Here is a 16,196-nt window from a genome sequence, read left to right on the forward strand (position 1 = left end):
AGAAAGAAAGAAAAAGCTTTTCTGGCTGGGTGTGGTGGCTTATGTCTGTAGTCTCAGCTACTTGGGAGGCTGAGGTGGGAGGATTGCTTGAGCTGGGGGAATTTGAGGCTGCAGTGAGCTGAGATCACACCACTGCACTCCAGCATGGGTGACAGAGCAAGACCCTGTCTCAGGGGGAGAAAAAAAAACAAACAAAAAAAGCAAATGCTTTCCTGATAGAACTAAGAGAGTTTGGAACTAGGGTTCTATAAAGTCAGCCCTGGTGTGGGACTTCTGTTATTACAGAGGGTACAGAAAGTGTCCTAAAAGGACAGCTGGGTGGCCAGGCATGGTGGCTCACACCTGTAATCCCAGCACTTTGGGAGGCAGAGGTGGGCGGATCATCTGAGGTCAGGAGTTTGAGACCAGCCTGGCCAACATGGTGAAACCCTATCTCTACTAAAAATACAAAATTAGCCTGGCATGGAGGTGCATGCCTGTAATCCCATCTGCTTGGGAGGCCGAGGCAGAAGAATCATTTGAACCCAGGAGGCGGAGGTTGCAGTGAGCTGAGATTGCACCATGGCCTTCCAACCTGGCCAACAAGAGCGAAACTCTGTCTCAGAAAAAAAAAAAAAAAAAAAAGACAGCTGGCCAAACAGCAATAGGCTGATCATGTGTATTTAGCGCACATGGGCACAGCCCATGGCACCAAGGGGGACATCGAGGTCACAGATATGACAAGACTTGCTCTCGTAGTGCTTACAGTTTATGAGCCAACAGCCACGTTAAGCAACCACCATCACTGGATATATAATTAGGGGTGGGGTAGACACTTTCTACACCAAAGACAACTCTTCGGGCTCCAGGTGGGATTCCAGCTGCTCCTGACTGGTCTCTCTTAGTCCTTCATACATCACACACCATGGGCTCTGAGTTACACGTCCTTGGTCTCTCTTCCCAGCTCAGCCACTCACTCCCTGTGTCAGCCGGAGCAGGTCATTCAATCATTCTTTCAGTTTCTTCACCTGCGGAATGGGGGTGAATGGACCTACCTCACAGGGGCATTGAAAGGATTAATAGAGTGATTGCATGCAAAATGCTGGCACCTAGTGGAGTTGTAATCAGAGTAGAAAGGCACTATCGTGTGTCTCTGCATTCCCAGATACTGGCTGGCCTGCAGCGAGCCACAGCGTTACCGTGGGTGGGCCCGTGGGAAGGGGCAAGTAATGACCTAACTCCTCACATTTCCTTATTTTTCTCTTGCCTCTGTTATATCCTTTCTAAATAGTCATTCCAGGATATACAACTCCCTGCCCCTGAACACTTCTGTGGGGTGGCCTGGCTGAGAACCCAGATTCCCAGGAGAGCCCTGCACTCAGCCAGCTCTCTGTCACCCCCACACTCAGGAGAGGCAGGTAGGTAGACCGAAACCTGACAGTCCTGAAACGCGCTGAGCATGTCCACGTTACCACAGCAGCCAGGTCACTTCTCCAGGGTGGCATCTTTTCTGCCTCCATTCTTCTCCTTCTTCCTTACCATTTTTTTTTTTTTGGCCCTCCGTGTGTGTGTGTGTGTGTGTGTGTGTGTGTGTTTTGAGATAGAGTCTTGCTCTGTTGCCCAGGCTGGAATGCAGTGGTGCGATCTCAGCTCACTGCAACATCTGCCTCCCGGGTTCACATGATTCTTCTGCCTCAGCCTCCTGAGTAGCTGGGATTACAGGTGCCTGCTACCATGCCTGGCTAATTTTTTGTATTTTTAGTACAGACCAGATTTCACTATGTTGGCCAGACAGGTCTTGACTCCTGACCTCGTGATCTGCCCGTCTCGGCCTCCCAAAGTCCTGGAATTACAGGTGTGAGCCAGCTCATGTGTTTGTTTTATGCATCCAATAAATCATGAGAAGGACAAAAAGACCACTATGGTGGGGAAATAGTGCCTGTCTTCAGTTAGCAGAGAGGCCAGCAGGTAGGTGAGCATGTTTTGAATGGGGACATGTAACACAAGTCTTTGTTAGCCAGGATAAGTCCTTCTGCTATGATGGGCCTCACCTGCACCGGGAAGCTCTCACAGGGCTCTGGCATCCAGCAGGGTGCTCTGTGCAGGTGTTTTGGAGAGCATCATGGTGGAGGGCGTTCCTTCTTCTCCAGAGGAGAAGGCACTCACTCCCTGTGTCAACCGGAGCAGGTCATTCAACCATTCTTTCAGTTTCTTCACCTGCAGAATGGCGATGAATGGCTCAGAGGAACCTCAGGATAAAGTGCCTCCTGATCCTGTCATGCCTGGAGTGATTCCCATACGAATCAGTTTTCTGTTGTTGTTGTTGTTCTTTCTGTTTAGACACTTGAAACAGAAAAAAAAAAATGGCCCAGATATTGTTTTATTCTCTCTGAACTCCTTCAGGTGCAGAACAAACGGAAAGGGTTCCAGCCCCTTTGCTTTCGGTTTTATCTGCACACAGTAATGACGTTCTAGAAGGGTTCCTGAGTTGTGCACCATCTGCCCAGGCCAAGAGCAGGACACGTAACCCAGACTTCTGCCTTGGAAGTGTAAAGCCTACCCGGGAGTGTCCACCAACTTCCAACTACTTAAAAAAATCCTCCATTTTTTATGTCTTTGCCTTATCATCCCTGCTTGTGGATTATAAATTATTCTTTTCTTGAAAGAAATATAAACAGAAATACCCCCTGCTGTAGTTGGCTGAGGCAGAGCCAGTAGAGGGAGCTCAGGGACGTCATCAATTATTAATTCATGGTATTCAGAGTTTCTAACGTTTGCAAACATTCAAAAATGACCCAGGTCTTACCAACAGGGAGCGAAATTGTCATGAAACATGCCTGAGTCAATGGCCTGACAAAGCAAGTTGATTTCAACATGGGCATGGGTGGCAATGTGACCCTCAGGAGCCATAAGTCCAATTGCTGAACGTGGATGCACCCATCTCCCATCCCCTCGCCATCTGAGGTGAGCACTTTCTTCCCATAGCCTCAGATCCATCCTTAGTTGTTACTGACCTGTGGGTGAGGTCTTAAAGGCCCTGGTGTGAATTCAGGGAGTTCTTACTGCTAACTGTATTTAAAAGGTGGGACGGAGAGGAGGCCAGGGTGTGTACATGGAGGAGCAAAGAGCATGTTCAAGTAGTCTAAGAGACTTCCTGCCAACTGGTCCCTTGTATTTTACAATATCATGTGGCTCAAGCACTACAAATAGATTTAGGGAAAATGGTGGTTTTGGTTTTGAGCTATTTCCAAACTCTAGGAAAGACATTTTTCCAATTTAGGGATGTCAAAGAACTCATCTAGCTATAACTATATACTCAGTCCATTGCTCCAGGGATCAGGCATAGTGTGGTGATTTTCCAGCCAAAGTACTAATTCAGAGAACTGGGAAATGGTCTCCTGCTGTGGGAGGCCGTGTTCTGAGCAACACCCAGCTGGCTTACTGGACTTTCTAGGCATCTAAATGTCCTACAGCCATGTAGATCCTCTTGGAAAAGCTTTTAAATAATTCCTCAAGAACAGTGCACTTCATTTCTTCACTCTCCCTCATTAACCTGAATGCCGTTTGACAGATATAAAAATCCCAGGCAGTCCTGGAATTTGTTTTAAATTTCTTCCACTGTAAGAGTTTGACACATATTTGCTGAATGAATGAATGGTTAAAGCAATGAATCAGAACTATTTATTGATTGCTTATTGTAAAATTTAAGCCCCACAATAGCCCTGTGAAAGGCAGGTATTATTAGTTTTCTCATTTTACAGATAAGGAAACAGTCTGAAAATAAAATGTAAGTACCTTGCCTAAGATCAAAGGCAGGTGCTTCTGACTCCAAAGTCCATGTGCTTTCTGTTACTGAGTTCTGCTAGTTAGGATTCCTCTAAGTCTTTCAATCATGGGCTCTCATTGGAAAAAAGCCATCCTCCACCTGAGTTATTTTCTTGGTAGATGTAGCATTATACTTTTTAAAAATGCAGTCCCAGCTACTCTGGAGGCTGAGGCGGGAGCATCCCCTGAGCCCAGGAGTTCAAGGCTGCAGTGAGCTATAATTGCCACTGCACTCCAGCCTGAGTAACACAGCAAGACCCCTAAAAAAAAAAAAAAAGCTTATGTGTCTTATGTGTCCAAAGTACTTGCCCTGAAAAACTGTGTACAGTAAACATGGTTTGAAACTTCACTTTCCTCCTTGGCAACCCAGATCACTTAATTATAGCTTCACTGGCATTTACTAACACATTCACCATTGGAAAAATGTTTTCTTGCTTTGCAAAGGACAATCTATGGAAGAGAAAAGACTCTGAAGCTCAATTCTTTTCCACCTTGAATTATGCTGAGATGAAAGCAACTTGAGGTAACAGCTCGCTTCTATGTTAATTAACTCCTGTTAATATTTTATGTTTAAGCCATCCTCAAACCGTATTTTCCCTAGGAAATCGGAAGAGTTCTTCATTTGCTTGCATGTTCCTTGGCCTGAAGAAATTAACAACATTTTGAAGTATATTATATATGAAGCCATTTTGTATTGTACTGAAAAAAATGCATGATGCAAATACCATTTAGACTCCTGGAGCAATAATTCTTAATCTAATGGACACATGCTAAATCAAAATTTCAATGGGGTTCTACATGCTTTGGCTAAGCATATCTGATATAACTCAGTTGATTAAAAAATTTAGAAATCATAATATTTATTTTAGTAAAAGAAGATTGGTTAGTATCAAAGATAAACAAGGCTGGATACTCGGTAAAGTGGAAGGACAGACTTTAATCAGTAATATACTATTATTATTGCAATAGGGAAAAAAGTCCAGTGTGCTCCAAACTCAACTTCAATGTGTACAGAGGTGATGGCATTTTAAAGGGAGGATGGGCCGGGTGCGGTGGCTCATACCTGTAATCCCAGCACTTTGGGAGGCTGAGGCAGGCAGATCACGAGTTCAGGAGTTCGAGACCAGCCTGGCCAACATAGTGAAACCCTGTCTCTACTAAAAATAAAAAAATTAGCCGGGTATGGTGGCATGCACCTGTGGTCCCAGCTACTTGGGAGGCTGAGGCAGGAGAATCGCTTGAACCCGGGAGGCAGAAGTTGCAGTGAGCTGAGATGGCGCTATTGCACCCCAGCCTGGGTGACAGAACAAGACTCTGTCTCAGAAAAAAAAGGGAGGATGAGGGAATAGGGAGTGGGTGAGCAGGGGCTCAAGAGGGTCTGCGAAAAAAATTATAAAATGCAGGAAGTGGGGGTTGGTCCATGTGCAACCCACCTGTGTTTACTTACTGGTGCTTATGGAAGTTAGGCTCCTACCCTCCCACAGAGGCAGGGAGATGGGGGCCTTGTCTTCAGGTGTTGGCTGGAACCAACAGTAAATTCCCTGGGCAGCCTCGAGTTTTCTCAGGCAGGCACTCTAAGAGGAGCTAGGGCCATCCTAGGGAAGGGTCCTTGAGCTGTTAGAAACTATGCTAGCATTTGATCAAGTCTTTTTTTTGAGACAGAGTCTCGCTCTGGCAGTTGCCCAGGCTGGAGTGCAGTGGCATGATCTCAGCTCACTACAATCTCCGCCTCCCAGGTTCAAGCAATTCTCATGCCTTAGCCTCCAAGTAGCTGGGAATACAGGCACGCTCCACCAGGCCTGGCTAATTTTTGTATTTTTAGTAGAGACGAGGTTTCACTATGTTGGTCAGGCTGGTCTCGAACTCCTGACCTCAGGTGATCCACTTACCTTGGCCTCCCAAAGTGCTGGGATTAGGGCGTGAGCCATCACACCTGGCCTGATCAAGTCTTTATAGACCAGGGATAGCACTTAGTTGAGAAGAGGGCTGAGAGGAGCCTGGGTGGAGTTTCGTTAAGGAGAGAATTTTTGTAAGTAGTATTTATCGTTGAGTTGAGTAGGTATTAATAAGCAAAGTATTTTCAAAGTAACTGACAGGAATTTATGTTGTCCTTTTGAGTGTAATAAAGAAGACTAATTATTAATGGGAATCCCTAATCTGACTTTATGATTTGAAAACCTTAAGAAGGGAGCGATATCCTGTTAAATTCATGTTCAGTGCTGCAGAATTTTTTCCAGAAGCTCATACATTATCCAGCAGGCACAAGGACAGCCGAAGTGTGTTTAAGGATATGGCACTTCTTTTCAAAAATGAACACAAAGGGATCTGAGTAGCCTGCCATGGCCAGGGAGAGGAGCCCCCTTCTGGCAGGACTAGCAAAGGAGATGTGGGAACTGGGCATCTTTCCTTCTGGTCAGGTTGGGAGTTCTGGCCTTCACTTATGGAGCAATAGGAGTTCTCTATAGGACCAGGAAGATGAATACACAAAACATCAGTAAAAGTAAAATAGAAAAAAGAAGTAGAACTCTTTTTTAAAAAGGGAGGAACTATATATTTGCAGAAATGACGTTTTTGAATAACAGAATAACACAGACCAGGTAATTTATAATGAACAGCACTAAACTGGCTCACAGTTCTGGAGGCTGGGAAGTTCAATATCTAGGTGCCTGCCTCTGGTGAGGGCCTTCTTGGTGTGTCACTCCATTGCCAGAAGGTGGAAGGGCTAAGAGATGAAAGGGGGCTGACCCTGCCCTTTTATAATGGCAATAATGCCACCCATGAGGGTGCAGCCCTCATGGCCTGATCACCTCTTAAAGGTCCCACCTCTCAACATTGTTACGATGCCAACTAAATTTCAAATGAATTTTGGCAAAGACAAACATTCAAACCATAGGACTAAGTAAATAAAAACCATATCTGTATAGTCAAATAGGATTAAAGTAGACCTAAAAATGGCATTGTGTTTGGCAATATGACTTACCGTGGAGAATGACTGGGAACTGTCAATTCAGAGTAACATGACTTGCTTTGCTACAGCAGTGAAATTTCTGGGATCCTAGCCTCTTGTATCTAAAGTAAGCAAGCAAAATATCTTCAGCAACTTAGTATGAATATATAGTTTTTTTCTGCTGCAATACTCATGCCAATTAATACTTGATAGTTATTGTTGAATAACTATCAAGCCAACTCTGTACAACTTTCAAATAAATCTACATTGCAATTATATGTCATCTGTTTAAAAGGATAAAATATTGATATTTTTAGTCATTTATGTAGGTGTGTGTTATGACTAAAATGATTCAATACACTACTGTGCTCCAAATAGGTTTTATGTTGTGCCATCAATTAGGATCCTCTTGCTCAAGTAAAATGAAAAAATTTAAAACAATTATGCAAATTTGGTTTTAAATATTCATCTAAAATATTTTATATTTTATTCCCCTTAAATGTGTTTTAAACAGATTTAATTGCATTGGGTACTGTACTAAGTGTAGTACAAAGATTACAGTGATCCTGCCCTTGATATAATACCTACAAGTGAATATTCTAAGATAGTCCCTGGAAAGGAAGACTATCCTACAGAATCCGGAATAGGTATCGGAATTAAAACAGACCAACCATGGAAGAAAGAATCAAAGGGTGAGAGACAAGGACAAGTTCACATGCATGGTGCTCTTTGAGAGAGCAGGGATGAGTGTTCTTTGCCCCAGAAATGTAGACAAAACGTCCACAAGCTATATTCTCATTAGCCTGGGATGTCTCCAGCTGACAATGACAGTGGGATCATGTAATATGAATTGTGTGTGGCGACCGGAAGTCAATGGCTAAGGGAACTAAGAGGCTGCTTGGGGACCCTAATGGGTTTGGAGGGTAGAAAGAACGTATGCTTTGGAATCCAGAGAACTGGGTTAGAATTTCTTTTCCAGCCCCTATTTGGTGGGTGTGCCGTACTGCAACTTTGCTGACCTGAGTCTCAGTTTCCTTGTCCTGAAAGAGGGGGCGATGCCTATTTCGTTGAGTTGATTTGAGCCATAAATAAGGTAAGGACTGGTAAGTGACACAGAACAGGGCCTCATTAGAAATGAGTCCCCTTCCCTTTCCTTCTCTTTCTCCATTGTTCTGATGCCAACTGTAGTTGCTACACACTTTTCCTAAAGGGTAGGGTGTAGTTTTGTTGATAGAGTGGGAGCAATTGCTGAACGGACATGAAGTGCTAAACATTAACACTGATGGGCTGAACCTTATCTTGTCCAGAAGGGAAGCAACATGGTAATTACATGTTACCTAGATGGTACTTTCTGTTCCACAATTGAGCCCCCGTCTGCCTCTGAATGTAGACTTTGGGTGGGAGGTGGGGAAGAAGGCTGCCCTCTGGGACTGGCAGTTTTAGCAACCATGCCAAAACAAGCCGTGCACCTGTGTTCCCTGTAGGTTTTAAAAAGAAACATTTAGTTACATATTCTGAATTAAGAGAGATGGTGGCAACCCAGGTGGAGAGAAGGGTATTTAAGCACAGCCGAGTCCCCACCATGGGGCTGTGAGCCTGTGGCAGACAGCAAGAGAGACACCGAAGATAGGCTTCCGCACCTCTCCAGCCAGTGGGAACAGTCAGTGCCAGCGGAGGCTTTATCTCTTCTTGCCTCATTCCAGCCTGTGGCAGCTCAGTAACTGAAACAAGAGAGTTTACTACCTTCTGACCTTTAGGAGAACATATATGACACAGTGTCATGATTAACACATTCATTTACTTAATGGGGAGAGATACAAGGAGAAATTAAATATACTTCTTGCCTTCGAGGAGTGCAGATGCCCATAACATGGGAAGGCAGTGACAGATGTATGTGGGGACTGCCCTAGGAAGTTTTGCTGGGGATGAGCAAGAATAGGCCACTCTCAAAAGAAGGGGGAGGCATTCCAAGCAACAAGAGAGGAAAAGGCTTATCTGAGGACTCATCAGAAATTTAGTAGAACTGAGGGTGGAGAGGGTGGGAAAGAGAAGGCAGGTGTAGGAAAGAGAAAAGGATGTTGAGCCAACCAGAAATCCATTAGGGTGAGTTTCTGAAGGCCTTGTCTGTGTCACGTTACTAAGTTTGATTTTTTTTTCCTGCAGATAAATATTTCAGGACTCCATACATATCCAAACACATTTTAGGCTAATTTTAAAAAACAGTTATTAATTAGCAAACATTAAAATAAATGTGAATAATATTCACTTCCTGAACAGTCCAAGGATCTTTAAGTTTTAAGATTAATCCAGTAGGTTAGATTTTGCAGTTAGAATAGCATGGAAGAAAAGACGAAGGTACGTCTTTTATGTTTAAGTGTGCACTACGGGATGATTCAAAGGATTTAGGAGGTTAGAGAAAAAACAACAAACACATTAACAAATTATTGACATATCTACTATTGAACACTCTTTCATCTATTTATAGTTGACTAAAAATGGTGACTTAATGAACTTGAAATAAAGTGATTACACTAAGGGTTATGATTGCCTGATATGTTCTAACATGTATATAGCATTTAATCCTCACAATTACCTAGTGTACCTCGTGCAGAATGGGTACACTTTTTTTTTTGAGACAGAGTTTCACTCTTGTCGTCCAGGCTGGAGTGCAGTGGAGGGATCTTGGCTCACTGCAACCTCTGCTTCCTGGGTTCAAGCAATTCTCCTGCTTCAGTCTCCCGAGTAGCTGGTTTTACAGGCATGTACGACCACACCTAGCTAATTTTTGTATTTTTAGTAGAGACGGGGTTTCGCCATGTTAGCCAGGCTGGCCAATCTCCTGACCTCAAGTGATCTGCCCGCTTTGGCCTCCCAAAGTGCTGGGATTACAGGTGTGAGCCACCGCACCTGGCCAGAATGGGTACTTTTTATCCCCATTTTACACATGAGGAAATCAGGACCTAGACAACTTGCTGGATAAGGGCTGAGTGGCAGCCCTGGAGCTTCAGACACTGCATTCCTGGCCCAGTGTCACTTCCACGGTCACTCTATGCCCTTTAGTTAAGGCAGGAGGATCTTTTGATAGATTGATATTGAAATCATTCTCATAGTTTTTTCCTATTATGAGCTGTTACTCCACCCCAGCCAGGCTGGTTCACTAATTTCTCCTTGTACTGAGTGTTGGAACAATCTTAGAATTGTCTGCCTCCTTCTCTCCACCTAATCAATCGATCACCAAATCAATCAATTAATTCAACAAATAGTCACCTATTATGTGCCAAGAACTATCAACAAAAGCAACATAGACCTGGTTTCACTAGAATTATAATCTAGTAAATTCTGGTACTGAACTGTGTTCCTCTTTCTGGCTGGCAATAAGTAACGTAAATCAAGGTTGCATGTGCTTATGCATCTGACCTTCTTGCTAACGCAGGTGCCTGCTCTAGAACCTATGATGAGAACATATGCTTTGGAGCCCGGAAAAACTTGGTTTGAAGCACAGCTTGCCACACACTGTGTGATCTTTCTGATTCTCAGTGTCCTCATTCAGTTTAAACGTCCTTTACCCTTAGTTTTAATTCTTTATTATTATTTTTTTAAAAAGTAAATTTCCTTAGAAGTTTTCAGAATACATTAATTCTACAGCCAGTGAAGAAATAGTTTTCCGAAACAAGAGAGCACACTTTGCCAGAGCAGTTAATCTCATGATGCTCTGGCCAGAGTGGAGGAGAAGGCTGTATGGTGGCAGCCACTCCCATCCCTGACAGCCCCCTCTCTCTACCCCCCCTACCTCTTGGCCAGTCTCTTCAGCCTGGCCAGTAGGTATGGACCCTTAATCTAAGGCTCAACGTATCATCAGTCCTTTGAGAAGACACTTGGGTGCTGCACAAGCTTCAGAACAGCTTTCTAGTATTTCTTTCTATAAATCAAGTAAGTGGTTTAAAGCCTCAGACAGGAAACCGTGAAGGAAAATAAATCATTAAGGTCACCATGACCTATCTTTTCACCAGAGGTTCTCCAACTGGAGCCTGCTTCTATCAGAACCCTCTGGATAGCTGGATGGCTGAGCCCACCCCAAGCTTCAAGCTTCAGGAGCGGACCTGAGAAGCTGCATTTCTTTCTTTCTTTTTCTTCCTTTCTTTCAAATGGAGTTTTGCTCTATCGCCTAGGCTGGAGGGCAGCAGCACAATCTTGGCTTACTGCAACCTCCGCCTCCTGGGTTTAAGTGATTCTTCTGCCTCAGCCTCCTGAGTAGCTGGGATTACAGGCGTGCACCACCATGCCCGGCTAATTTTTGTATTTTTATTAGAGATGGGGTTTTGTCTTGTTGGCCAGGCTGGTCTCGAACTTCTGACCTTAAGTGATCCACCCACTTCGGCCGCCCAAAGTGCTGGGATTACAGGCATGAGCCACCACACCCAGCCAGAAGCTGCATTTCTAACAAGCCCCCAGGAGAAGCTGTGCTGCCGAGCAGGGACCATACCTTGAGAACTCCTGCACTTTGCTAATTGGTTTGGGAGACAATGGAATCAGACTGCCTTGGGTAAGTCTGGGGAAGTATTAACCTCCCCGTACCTCCTCAGTTTCTTCAGCTATAAGATCACCTACCTGGGACAGCTTTTATGAGGGTAAATCAGTTAGAACACAGGGAGCACTTTGAGCAACAGCTGGAGGCGAAGTAAAAACTGAACAAAGATTATTTATCATTATTACATCATATCCTGCTGCTGTTTTCCCTCTATCAACGAGTCATTAAAGCACACATATCCCATGTCTTCTAAGTTCCTCCACTGAAGCAGTATACTTTCCCCTTCTAATTTATGTATTAACAAATAAATATTTAATATTGAGAATGTTTAAATAGGCTTGGGCATGGTGGCTCATGCCTGTAAGCCCAGTGTGTCCGGAATTGGTGGTTTCTTGGTCTCACTGACTTCACGAATGAAGCCGCGGACCCTCACGGTGAGTGTTACAGTTCTTAAAGGTGGCATGTCCAGAATTTATTCCTTCAGATGTTCGGATGTGTTCAGAGTTTTCTTCCTTCTGGTGGGTATCTGGTCTCATTGGCTCAGGAGTGAAGCTGCAGACCTTCGCAGTGAGCGTTACAGCTCATAAATGCAGTGCACACGCAAACAGTTAGCAGCAACAAGACTTACTGCAAACGGCAAAAGAACAAAGCTTCCACGAAGTGTAAAGAGACCTGAGCAGGGTGCCACTGCTGAGTTGGGCAGCCTGCCTTTATTCCCTTATCTGGCCCCACCCACATCCTGCTGATTGGTCCATTTTTACAGAGAGCTGATTAGTCTGTTTTACAGAGAGCTGATTGGTCTGTTTTGACAGGGTGCTGATTGGTATGTTTACAATCCCTGAGCTGGACACAAAAGTTCTCAAAGTCCCCACTAGATTAGCTAGACACAGAGCACTGATTGGTGCATTCACAAACCCTGAGCTAGACACAGGGTGCTGATTGGTGCATTTACAAACCTTGAGCTAGACACAGAGTGCTGATTGGTGTATTTACAATCCCTTAGCTAGACATAAAGGTTCTCCAAGTCCCCGCTAGATTAGCTAGACACAGAGCACTGATTGGTGCACTTACAAACCTTGAGCTAGACACCAGGTGCTGATTGGTGTGTTCACAAACCCTGAGCTAGACACAGAGTGCTGACTGGTGTATTTACAATCCCTTAGCTAGACATAAAGTTTCTCCAAGTCCCCACCAGATTAGCTAGATACACAGTGCTGATTGGTGCATTTACAAGCCTTGAGCTAGACACAGAGTGCTGATTGGTGTATTTACAATCCCTTAGCTAGGCATAAAAATTCTCCAAGTCCCCGCTAGACTCGAACCCAGCTGGCTTCACCTAGCGGATCCCGCATCAGGGAGCCCACCAGTCCCACGCCCTGTGCCCGCACCCCTCAGCCCTTGGGCGGTCGGGATGGGACTGGGCGCCGCGGAGCAGGGGGCGGAGCTCGTCTGGGAGGCCCAGGCCGCTCAGGAGCCCACGGTGTGGGGGAGGCTCAGGCATGGAGGCTGCAGGTCCTGAGCTCTTCCCCGCGGGGAGTCAGCTGAGGTCCAGCGAGAATTTGAGCACAGCCCCGGTGGGCCGGGCCAGCACTGCTGGGGGACCCAGCGCATCCTCCGCAGCTGCTGGCCTGGGTACTAAGCCCCTCACTACCCGGGGGCCGCCGAACCGGCCAGCCGCTCGGAGTGCGGGGCCTGCCGAGCCCACGCCCACCCGGAACTCCCGCTGGCCCGCAAGCCCCGTGCTCAGCCCTGCTTCCCACCCACGCCTCTCCCTCCACACCTCCCCGCAAGGTGAGGGAGCCGGCTCCGGCCTCGGCCAGCCCAGAGAGGGGCTCCCACAGTGCAGCGGCGGGCTGCAGGGCTCCTCAAGAGCGGCCGGAGTGGGCGCCGAGGCAGAGGAGGCCCCAAGAGCGAGTGAGGGCTGCTAGGGCTGCCAGCACGCTGTCACCTCTCACCAGCACTTTGGGAGGCCGAGGTGGGTAGATCACTGCAGTCAGGAGTTGGAGACTAGCCTGGCCAACACGGCCAAACCCCATCTCTTCTAAAAATACAAAAATTAGCTGGACATGGTGGCGCGCACCTGTAATCCCAGCTACTCGGTGCTGAGGTGAGAGGATTGCTTGAACCCAGGAGGCACAGGCAGTAGTGACCCAAGATCGTGTCATTGTGCTCCAGCCTGGGTGACAGAGGGAGACACCATCTCAAAAAAAAAAAAGAGGATAAGTGCTGCAAATATACATATAGTATGTAGAAGAAGTTTCAAATAATTTTTAAATTGCTATTGAGATGGACATAATGCATCATGTTAATTGTGAGCTCCATTTCTGTGTGAATAGAAACCATATCAAACATCATCAATAGAAATGTGTTTTTATCAGACAGCTTTTGAGGTACCTCTACCTTATGAATAAAGGCTTTCTGCAGTTTGCGGCATACAGAAGTTTGTTCTTTATGTAACAGTACCAAAAGAATCCAACTGGATCTCATGCCGCGTGAAATTTTACCTACACCTCTTTCCTGAAAGAGATGTTTCAATCCTGGGAACCGAGATCCTCTGGAGACCAGAGCCAAATAATTGCCACATTGGAATGCATTCCACTGGGGGTTCCTGTATTTTATATATGAAAGCTTCTTGGCCGCATGTGTGTTTTGGTTGGCTTTAGTGGCAGGACTGAAGGGTTTTGCTTTGCTTTTGTTATGTAAATGGGGAAAGGGGCTTCGCCACTCATGGCCTCATTAACAACAATGGTGCCAAGATGCGGACCTTTAAGTGACTTTTACTTTATAGATTCTGAAAACGCACAACTTGCTAGTTGTGGGTGACAAGCATCTTTCTGAGAACTTTCTGAAAATTCCCCACTTCCAAGTTTACACAGCCTTTAGTAGTCTTAAAAAAGAAGAGAAAAATACCAAACAGTTCCTTTGTTGAGAAAGCAGCCTACATATAGATCTGATTGTTCATGGTATGTTTGAGTCCACGAAGTAGAAATGAACAAAAATTATTCCTTAGTTTCCCTGATATCAAATCAGTTTTGTTTTAAAAATGTCTTTAGTAATTTATTAGGTAAAATGTTAGGTAAGCTAACTCTAGTTAATTTACAAAGTTTTGGCTTCATTTTGTTATGATGAGACTTTATAAACCTGATCTTTAAAATAAGGTTTTTAAAATTTTTAAAAATTTATTTTATTTATTTTTTGAGACAGAGTTTTGCTCTTCTTGCCCAGGCTGGGTGGCAGTGGCATGATCTCAGCTCATTGCAACCTTCACCTCCCGGGTTCAAGCGATTCTTCTGCTTCAGCCTCCCGAGTAGCTGGGACTACAGGTGCTCGCCACCGTGCCCAGCTAATTTTTGTATTTTTAGTAGAGATGGGGTTTCACCATGTTGGCCAAGTTGGTCTCGAACTCCTGACCTCAGGTGATCCAACCGCCTCGGCCTCCCAAAGTGCTGGGATTATAGGTGTGAGCCATGGCGCCTGGCCAGGTGTTTTTTTTTTTTTTTTTTTTGAAACGAATCTTCTTCTATTTCACAAGTGGAAATCATCCAGGAAATGGGCACCTCAAGGGAAATCCAATGAAATCTTGATTCTGGGTAGAACATATGAGAAAAGAATAGTGTAGCACTGCTTGGCTATTTGGGATAGTATCTGTCTTAGGTCCCCATAAGCGCTTTTATTTCTGTGTAATTTACTGCAAAACTCTGTGAGGTAGGACTAATATTATCTTATGTTAAGGGTTAAGACAATTGAGACTTAGGGGTTTGTCAAAAATAAAAGATTTTCTGACTTTGGAGTGCAATGTGCATTTCTGTTGCACAGATCTCCACCAAGGGCAAATTCGATGGCAATGACAATTCGATGTCAGAACTTGTTCTCGGGAAAGGCTCTGATGAACTCATTCACACTGCATGTGAATGACTGAAAAAACTCGATGTATTTTCACTTTTTTTTTTTTTTAAAGAAGTAAACCTGGGTGTTTTGTAGTTCTATGAGAAAATGAAAGCTGAAGGTAGGCTATAGATGAAAAGTTCTATTCATTATTACAATTTAACAGATAGTGCTTCCAAAATAGCAATTCACTTAAATATACCTAGTTAGGGTGTTAAGAAATACTTTGATTAAAACCACACTGCAAAATAGGGAACTTCAAGGGACTGCTTTAAACTCTCGACCTCAAAGGAAGGAAATCAACTAACCGATAATGAAAACTAGCAGAAAAAAAAAAGTTTAGGATCCGTAACAGATTCGGAGTCAACAATGACATGATTCAGCATTTTGGGGTTCAATTAAAACCAGGCTTGTAGGTTGCAGGTCAAGTTGTGTTTCAGTGTGTAAGGCATAAAACTTCTTGTTCCACGCTCCGCGGTGCTGGGGATTTTCTACTGCATCTCGACAGCACCTCGGTTAACAACCGAGCCCCTCCTCGCAGCGTGAGTCGTAGGAGCCCTCGGCCATTCTTCCCCCTCCCTCCCGCCGCCGGTCCCAGCACCGGTCCGGGTTCGCTTCTACGCAGGTTCAGCGGCCGCGGAGACAAAAGCGCCCCTGCTCGCCTTCGATGCCGCTGCTTGGTCCAGGGGCTTCTGTGGGATTTTAACACGCTAAGGAGGGCACTCATAGTGTTTCACCGAGAAACGCTTTCGAGCTCGGATCTTTGGTGATCACTTTAAGAATGTATTAGTTTTCTTTGTAGCTTAAAAAAAAAATCTCGTTCGCCAAGCCACTTGGCACCCCAAACACTCTGCTGCGAGCGCCGGGAGGGAAAGGGCGGGAGCGCGCGGGTTCCGTGTGCTGCGAGGACGCCTGGGCGGCTGAGATAAGGCGGTGGCAAACGTCGGGCTCCGGGCCGTCCCGCCAGACTCGGTTTCCCCCGCTCACCGGCCTCCCCCCCTCCCCAAGGCAGGGTGGGGCGGGGAGGACGCG

Source organism: Pongo pygmaeus, chromosome 1, assembly GCF_028885625.2.
Source record: "Pongo pygmaeus isolate AG05252 chromosome 1, NHGRI_mPonPyg2-v2.0_pri, whole genome shotgun sequence".
In the NCBI taxonomy this organism is placed as follows: domain Eukaryota; kingdom Metazoa; phylum Chordata; class Mammalia; order Primates; family Hominidae; genus Pongo; species Pongo pygmaeus.